Source organism: Syngnathus scovelli, chromosome 8 (genome assembly GCF_024217435.2).
Source record: "Syngnathus scovelli strain Florida chromosome 8, RoL_Ssco_1.2, whole genome shotgun sequence".
NCBI lineage: Eukaryota > Metazoa > Chordata > Actinopteri > Syngnathiformes > Syngnathidae > Syngnathus > Syngnathus scovelli.
This window is the reverse complement of record NC_090854.1, coordinates 808,217-816,240: the sequence shown is the minus strand read 5'-3', so window position 1 is coordinate 816,240 and position 8,024 is coordinate 808,217. Positions and strand designations below refer to the sequence as shown.

Genomic DNA, 8,024 nt, shown 5'->3' with positions numbered 1-8,024 from the left:
GTCAGAGGGACTGAAGAGGGACACCATGAAGAAAAAGAAAAAAAAATAGAGGAGAAGGAGTCCCGAACTTAAAACTCTTCCTCGGAAGCAGATATGTTGCCCTGCACCTGCGAAGCGCGCTCGTTACACCAAATGCATCGAAAAGCCAAGCAATGACACGATTCTGGATGGGCTCATACTGTCACGGTCGGGTGGTGGAGCATGGAGCAGGACGACCAAGTGCAGCTCGGACCAGGGTTTATTGAAGCAACTCAAAATACAGACTCGGTAAACTGACATGACTTAAACAATAACTTGACTGACTGACCGGGACGTGGAACAAGAAGACAGCAGGACATGACGGCACCAAGACAGGACGACACACCGAACGACAGGAACCAAAACCAATGACCAAAACCAATGACCAAAACCAATGATCCGACAGGGAGAGAGGGGCAGACAGGACTTTTATACACGACAGGTAACGAGAGGCAGGTGGGAACAATCACACTGATCATGGGCACACAGGAGGGGAGGGGCGAGCACACAGACAGAAACCAAGACAGACACATAGTGGAGCAGGGCGAGACGTGACACATACCTCCGGAAACTAAAGCTAATACCCATCGACCAATGAATTCCTGTGTCTTTTAACGCGCCACCTTCTTATTTCTTCACCAAAAAGTTTTTGAAGAACTTTAAATTAGAGCAAGAAAATAGTGACATTTTAACAAGTCACAGATCTATGATCTCTGTCGTACAGCGGGAAGTGGTTTGTCCAGTGCTCGGACCCGCATTCGGCGAGCCCACAACAGTTTGGCACAACGTCAACCACCCCGCCCTCTCGAAACAAACTTGTTGGGACCTGTCGTGGATGGTGGCCCATGATGGCCTCCCAGTCAGGTCCGTTATGCACTCCCGGGGCATATCAGCGCTCTCAACGTGCCCCCGACCTGGCTGTGGCGCCCAGGAGTCAGTGTGGCACCTGCTCAGGTAGTTCATGGCTGCCGTATACCTGTGGGCGACCTGCAGTTCCCGGCAAGGGAAGTGTTGAATGCAGACATCAACATCTCAACAGACCCTTCGCACCCAGGTTGCAGCCTGTTTGAACTACTCCCCTCCGGACGCCGTTATAGAGCTCTGTACACTAAAACCAGCAGACACAGAGACAGCTTCTTCCCCCAGGCTGTCGCTCTGATGAACTCACACCACTCTTAGAGTCTCAGAGTCATTACTGTGCAATAACATCCCGCTTTCCACACCTTTTTTGTTTACACTGTTTGTACTATGTGTCCTCTCTGCATCCATTGCAGCCTGGTCATCCTCGAAGAGGGACCCTCCCATCTGTGGTCTCTTCTCAAGGTTTCTCATTTCCCCTAGCTGGAGTTATGAGTTTTTCCTTGCCCTCTTGGGAGTTTAAGATCAGTTTAAGATCAGGGGATGTTTGAGAATATCTTTCATTTTTCACATGTTGTTGTTAGTCACCTAAATGTTGAACAGAGGCTGTGATTTACCGAAGTCAAATTCCTTGTTTGGCACGCTCAAACATGGCGAATAAAAAACTCTTGAATCTTGAATCTTGAACCTTGTACTCTATGGGGTGAGCCCGTTGAAAATCAAGCAAGAAGACTTTGCAGTGGCTCACTTTTGCTGCCATCAAAGACGCCATGTGGACTTCCAGAAATTTGCTGGTAAGGAGGCACAGACAGACAAGGAAATGATGGAATTGGGCTAAAATGGTGCACGAAAACAGTGTGTATTCACCTTTATATTTTGCTTCATGTAGCCTTATCAAAATGAATAAAACTTCTCTCTGTATGTGCATTCACGTGTAACATTGAAGGAGGTAGATATTTTGTTTCAATATTTAAATAAATACCATCATTGTCTATTAAGACACTAAAAGTTGATGGAACATTTTTTGTAGGGCTGCTGTGTTTTAACAAGGAAAGACTCATGTGCTTATGGATGAAGACGACTTGTACTTGTGATTGTGCTTGTGAACAGTAAAGAGGAGTGCTTGTGCAATTGACAGGGTTGGTTATTGTTTTTTTATTTAAAAACAATATTTTTTGCCAAATTACAATAGACTGGCATGTGCCAATTCAAATGGGTCCCACCAGAAGTTAAACTGCATTGATAAACGAAGCCCCTTCGTTAGTCATCACTTTACCGTGGAGGAGGGGTTTGCACGCCCCAATGATCCTAGCAGCCATCTTGTCTGGGGCTTCATGCCCCTGGTAGGGTCATCCATGGCAAACGGATCCTAGGTGAAGGGCCAGACAAAGCACGGCTCTCACAAGCCCCTTATGAAGAAAAACATAAATGGATTTTGTTTTCCCTCGCCCGGACGCGGGTCACCGGGCCCCACATCTGGAGCCAGGCGTGGAGGTGGGGCTCGAAGGCGAGCGTCTGGTGGCCAGGCCTTCGCCCACGGGGCCCGGCTGGGCACAGCCCGAAAAGGAAACATGGGTCCCCCTTCCCATGGGCTCACCACCTGCCGGAGGGGCCAAAGGGGTCGGGTGCAGTGCAAAATGGGCGGCGGAAAAAGGCAGGGACCTTGGCGGACCGATCCCTGGCTGCAGAAGCTGACTCTTGGGACATGGAATATCGCCTCTCTGACTGAAAAGGAGCCCGAGCTGGGCGTGGGAGGAGTTTGGCGAGGCCATGGAGAATGACTTCCGGATGGCTTCGAGGAAATTCTGGTCCACCATCCGGCGTCTCAGGAGGGGGAACCAGTGCACCGTCAACACTGTTTACACTGGAGATGACGTGCTGCTGACCTCGACACGGGACGTCGTGAGTCGGTGGGGAGAGTACTTTGAAGACCTCCTCAATTCCACCGACACGCCTTCCATTGTGGAAACAGGGCCTGGAGACTCTGAGGTGGACTCTCCAATCTCTGGGGTCGAACTCACTGAGGTAATCAAAAAAGTCCTCTGGGGCATGGCCCCGGGGGTGGATGAGATCCGCCCAGAGTTTTTAAAGGCTCTGGATGTTGTGGGACTATCATGGCTGACACGCCTCTACAGCATTGCGTGGACATCGGGGACGGTGCCTCTGGATTGGCAGACTGGGGTGGTGGTTCCCCTCTTTAAGACGGGAGACCGGAGGTTGTGTTCCAACTATAGGGGAATCACACTCCTCAGCCTCCCTGGTAAGGTCTATTCAGGGGTGCTGGAGATGATGGTCTGTCGGGAGGTCGAACCTCGGATTAAGGAGGAGCAGTGTGGCTTTTGTCCTGGCCATGGAACAGTGGACCAGCTCTACACCCTGGGCAGGATCCTCGAGGGGGCATGGGAGTTCGCCCAACCTGTCCACATGTGTTTTGTGGACTTGGAGAAGGGGTTCAATCGTGTCCTTCGGGAAGTTTTGTGGAGGGTGCTTCGGGAGTACGGGGTGCTGAGCCAACTGATAAGGGCGGTTTGGTCCCTGTATCACCAATACCAGAGTTTGGTCCGCATTTCTGGCAGTAAGTCAGATTCTTTCCCAGTGAGGGCTGGACTCTGCCAAGGCTGCCCTTTGTCACCGATTCTGTTCATAATGGTTATGGACAGAATTTCTACACGCAGCCAAGGCGTTGAGGGGGTCCAGTTCTGGGACCTCAGCATTGCGTCTCTGCTTTTTGCAGATGACGTGGTGCTGTTGGCTTCTTCAAGCCGTGATCTCCAGCTCTCACTGGGGTGGTTCGCAGCCGAGTGTGAAGTGGTCGGGATGAGGGTCAGCACCTCCAAATCCGAGGCCATGGTCCTCGGTCGGAAAAGGGTGGGATGCCCTCTCCGGATCGGGGATGAGATCCTGCCCCAAGTGGAGGAGTTCAAGTATCTTTGGGTCTTGTTCACGAGTGAGAGCAGGATGGAGCGCGAGATCGACAGGCGGTTTGGTGCAGCGTCGGCAGTAATGCGAACTCTGTACTAATCCGTCGTGGTGAAGAGAGAGCTGAGACAAAAGGCAAAGCTCTCAATTTACCGGTCGATCTACGCTCCTACCCTCAACTATGGTCACGAGCTTTGGGTCGTGACCGAAAGAACGAGATCCAGAATACAAGCGGCCGAAATGAGTTTCCTCTGCAGGGTGTCCGGGCTCTCCCTTGAGAAGCTTGGTCATCCGGGAGGGACTCGGAGTAGAGCCGCTGCTCTTCTACGGTGAGAGGAGCCAGATGAGGTGGCTCAGGCATCTCATCAGGATGCCTCCTGGACGCCTCCCTTTGGAAGTGTTCCGGACATGTCCCACCGGTAGGAGACCTCGCGGGCGATCCAGGACGTGCTGGAAAGACTATGTCTCTCGGCTGGCCTGGGAACGCCTTGGGATTCCCCGGGTTGAGTTGGATGAAGTGGCTGGGGAGAGGGAAGCCTGGGAGTCCCTCCTAAAGCTGTCTCCCCCTCGACCCAACCCGGATAAGCGGAATAGGATGGATAAATGGATGGATGATAAACGAGGTTTTAAACGTGATTGTCTGTCTGCACTCGGCATAATTTCTCTGTTTATGTGAACATGTTCACACGTGCCGGTATAAATTATGTGAACGTATGATTGTTGCACGGAGTATGATATAGGCGGCTATCCGTTGCAATATTGATATTCTTTCGCAGAGCATCAACAAATTGAGATATACTCTTATTGTTCCTCTCCACGGAAATGGTATACTCTTTATTGTTCCTCTCCACAGAAATCTTTAGTAAAAGGCGAAAGATTTATTCGATCTGAAGAGAAACGAGTGATCTGAAAATCTGAGTCAAAACGGGCCACCCCACTGCTGGTCTCACTAAATTCACAGGCGGTCTCACACTCAAATTGCAGCAACCATTCCTTCTAATACAAACAATAGAAGTTGATGGATTTACTATACTTACAAGGACTCAAGCAAAATAGAATGTTTAAACGAGTATTTTGTGTTCATTAATGTCTCACTTACTTTAAACATTGTTGGCGCACAGGATTGTAGGTATCTGATCGAACACTGATGGCGCTCGTTCTTTCAATTATATTGGGCGTCTATTTTGATTATTGATGGTAAAAACAGTTGTATGTCTTGGTACGTGTACTTTTGGTCTGAGAGAACGGGAAATGATCCCATCCCTGTGTTTTATTTGAAAATTTGTAATTTCATAACTTTATTCAACACAAATCGGGAAACAAAATACGATCGTAATTTCTCAAATGATTTTTCAAACTTCGGAAATGCTCTATGTCTCCCTTGTGTCGCAAATAATTGAGGCTTTTGACGTTGCTGGCATGGTTTGGAGTGTAATTCACCTCCACTGCGTTGGTGGCGTTTGATATTTGACATTAGAAAATATTTCTGTCATTTTACTTTAGAAAGTAAAAGTTGTTTTCTAGAAATCCATACTTGTGATGTATGAGGAACAACAATCGGGCGCATTCTTAAAAAGACAGACCTACAGCCGACAAAAAGGTTTTGATACGTTCATATCATATGACGAGTCAGGAACGTGGTAATTACATATTGAAATGAAAAGAGACTACCGTTCAAGATGGCGGCGCGTGCACACGCAGCGGCCACTCTCTGTCCCGTTCGGTGTTTTGTGAGTGTTTACTGAGTGTTTGTCTGGCAGTTTTGTGTGTATTCGTCTCGTGTGATACGTCGTGCTACTAGTGCGGCGGGCATGTTCTGCTCAACATCGGCGGAAGTGGGTTTTATGGCGTTCTGGACTTTGGTGCGGAGAGATTTGCTGCTGGTGTTAGCGCTCGGACTGCTTCGTCATGGAGCGATGCCGGACTGGCCTGCTCTTCCTCCCCCGGTTGGACTGCGTCCTGAGCTCGGACTGCTCCGTCCTGGAGCATTGTTGGGATGCGTCGGCAGCGGGTCTGCGAGGCAGCGGAAGAGGGGCCAGCGCGGAGACGTCGGGCCAGGCTTGCGGCCAACCCAGCTCGCCCATCCGTGCCTTCCATTCTCCTGGCGTACGTTCGTTCGCGGGACGACAAGATGGGTTGCGTTCGCCTGATAGGATCCACGAACCGGACAGTGCGTGCCTGCTGTGTGCTCGTGTTCACAGTGGCCTGGTTGACTGTCATCTTACCGGACTCTGCTGTGCATCGGGAGCGGCTAGCGTGCTATCACGCTTATTGTTCATTGATGTTGACTTCTTATGTTATTTTTCCTGTGTTGTTTACTTGTATGTGCGTTGTGAACTCTGTCTTGTCACCCTGGGATAGTGAGAAACGTAATTTCGATCTCTTTGTGTGTCTTGACATGCGGAGGAATTGACAATAAAGGAGACTTTGACTTTGACTTTGAATTTTGCATTTGCTAATTTGGTGAATACAGTTTAACGAGCAAATGCACAGTGTTAGAGATTCGCTCAGTCCAACTTATTTTGCAAGAACCACACGGGAGACGAGTAAGTCCCTTTAGACACCTGCAGGTGGAGAGTCCATTCGTCGCTGTGCGTACAGCGATGTTCGAATGGAGGTCTGACTCTCGCCTCCTGCAAGAGCATTTTTATTAAGAGAAACAGGGTGGGGGTAAGAGTGGACTGAATAGAGAAAGCCCTTGACCTCTAGTCAAAACATAGCAAGGGGTGTTTTACGACTTTGTGTAGGATGGGACACGCTAGGTGATTTATCACAGGTTGCATTCCAACATAAGCATAAAACTAATCTAGCTAGGTTATTTATTACAGGCTGCATTCCAACATAATCATACGATAAGAATAATCTGGAGAACCCTGACACACAGTTCCAGAGTACAGTTAATTACATAATCAAAAGTGTTCAGTGTGTCACAGCATCGCAGACTTAAACTCCATGTGCATACTACTGCGCTTAATTTTTGTTTTCATCAGAAAGACCAGAGGAGAGCGCGAACACAGTCCCCCACTACCAGAAATAATGCAGTCAAGATTCACACAGTAGGGGAATTTGCAGAGGTCAGCACAACCGTAGTGCAATGGCTGAGCCTCACATGGGGTGAACCACCTTCTTGATCATGGGCCGACGTCTTTACCGCACACGCCATTTTCAGTCACGGGCTTAATTGCTAAAAACGTGTGGCACACATACACACTCAGTGGATGAAACAGGATTCGTAGAACTGTTTAAGTCAAAGTCAAAGTCAAAGTCAGCTTTATTGTCAATTTGTCCACATGCCGAAGACATACAAAGAAACCGAAATTTCGTTCCCCCCTATCCCATGGTGACAAGACATGGCCCACAACAGACAAACAAGTAAACAAGTATAACAAAAGCGTGCTGAATAAATAATGAATAAATAACACAACAAATAAATAAATAAGAGGAGCAAAAAAAGGAGCAAGTGTGCGTACAGCAGACATTCCAGAAAATAGCGCAACAGTGCCGCACGCTACGCAGAAGGGGGTAGCGAGTTCAGGGCCCTAACAGCCTGGAGAAAGAAGCTGTTGGCGAGTCTGGTGGTGCGGGAGCGCAGGCTCCTATACCTCTTCCCAGAGGGCAGAAGGTCAAACAAAGAGTGAGCCGGGTGACTCACATCTCTGGCAATCGAGGTTGCCTTGCGGGCGAGATGGGAGGTGTAAATGTCCTTCAGGGAGGGGAGCGAAGCACCAATAATCTTACCAGCCGTATTCACTATGCGCTGCAGGGCCTTCAAGTTCTGTTCAGTGCAGTTACCACCCCAGACAGCGATGCAACTGGTGAGGACGCTCTCAATGGTGCCACGGTAGAATGTAGACAGGACTGCCTGAGGAGCACATGCACGCCTGAGCTTCCGCAGGAAGTACAGGCGGCGCTGAGCTTTCTTTGCCAGTGACGAGGTGTTTGCGGACCAGGAGAGGTCCTCACTGATGTGCACCCCCAGGAACTTGGTGCAGCTCACCCACTCCACCACAGCACCGTCGATGATCAGCGGCAGGTGTGTTGTGTGACCCTTCCGGAAGTCAACAACGATTTCCTTGGTCTTATTGACGTTCAGCAGGAGGTTGTTGTCCCTGCACCACATGGTCAGAAGGTCAACTTCCGACCTGTACCGAGTCTCGTCGCCCTTCGTGATGAGACCCACCAGAGTCGTGTCGTCAGCAAACTTCACTATGCGGTTGTCGCTGTAGGTC

The 8,024-nt window shown here is 49.5% G+C and overlaps 1 non-coding gene and 1 pseudogene across 1 annotated transcript; both read right to left on the bottom strand.

Annotated features, from left to right (window-relative positions):
- Nucleotides 1-4,615: 4,615 nt before the first annotated feature.
- LOC125974400 (U5 spliceosomal RNA) lies at nucleotides 4,616-4,700 on the bottom strand (annotated as a pseudogene).
- Nucleotides 4,701-6,791: 2,091 nt separating this feature from the next.
- LOC125974390 (U1 spliceosomal RNA) lies at nucleotides 6,792-6,957 on the bottom strand. Its single transcript, XR_007483517.1, has one exon. It is a non-coding gene; the product is annotated as a U1 spliceosomal RNA (small nuclear RNA).
- Nucleotides 6,958-8,024: the final 1,067 nt, after the last annotated feature.